This window comes from Wasmannia auropunctata, unplaced genomic scaffold, assembly GCF_000956235.1.
Source record: "Wasmannia auropunctata unplaced genomic scaffold, wasmannia.A_1.0 LD336116.1, whole genome shotgun sequence".
Lineage (NCBI taxonomy): Eukaryota > Metazoa > Arthropoda > Insecta > Hymenoptera > Formicidae > Wasmannia > Wasmannia auropunctata.
The window spans coordinates 3847648-3848656 of NW_012026774.1; positions in this window are offsets into that span (position 1 = coordinate 3847648).

A 1009-nucleotide genomic window follows, 5' to 3' on the forward strand; every position below is an offset into this window, starting at 1 on the left:
ATTGACAAAACATCTCGTCTTTTTATTTTTTGTCAATATAGCAATTTATACAATCTTGCGCACTACGTTTGACAATGGGCTATATTCAACCACGCGATCATGTATGATGAGACAATACGCGCAAGTATTCTCGGGCGCATTCTCTTTCAGTTCAAATTCTAAACGCACATCCACAGGACCGCTCTTGATGGTGTCGTTTTGTCGCGAACAGTCAATGACTATTACAGTATAACCATTTTTAAACTCATTCAGATTGAATAGCGTTTCACTGTTTTTGTGATGTCAATGACTATTACAGTATAACCATTTTTAAACTCATTCAGATTGAATAGCGTTTCACTGTTTTTGTGATGCACTTGATAATAATAAGATTTACGGAAACGTGTAAACATATCATACAAGATGGCGACTTATTTTTGTCAAAGTCTACGTTCAGATCATCATATGGATAAAATTCAGAGTTTAAATATAGTTTTATATTGGTTAGTTTGCATTGATCAAAGAAAGTTTTATTTGTTTTCATGACATTTTTTTTACCAGTTTGCATAGCAAAGATAACATATCGCGGTTTTCTAGCTAAGGCGTAGTCTTGACAGCCCAGGAATGTTTCGTCGTGGCAGGCAATAGCGGGTACTCGTACAAATCCCATGAACGGAAAGTCATATTCAGATATCGTCCGCTTTCCAAAGCTCGCAGCATGGATAGTTTATTGACTTCGTTCAACGTAACGTGCGGCATTCGCCACTGTATTTTGAATAACTCAAGTTTCGGTTCCGTTGCAGGATCTCCCGTAAGACAATTATTGTCGTTGCGCGCTCGTATCAAAATCAATTCGTGACGAGCATTAACAACCACACGTGTGTAATCCTCACAAAAACCAAACAGGATCCAGAGTGGTACGCAAAAACTAAAGTAACCATCTTTTGTGATGAGAGTGGCATTAACTAAGTTAAGTCCAGCATTACCCATCATATATACATTGTCTGATGATAGCGATACATAGTTTTTA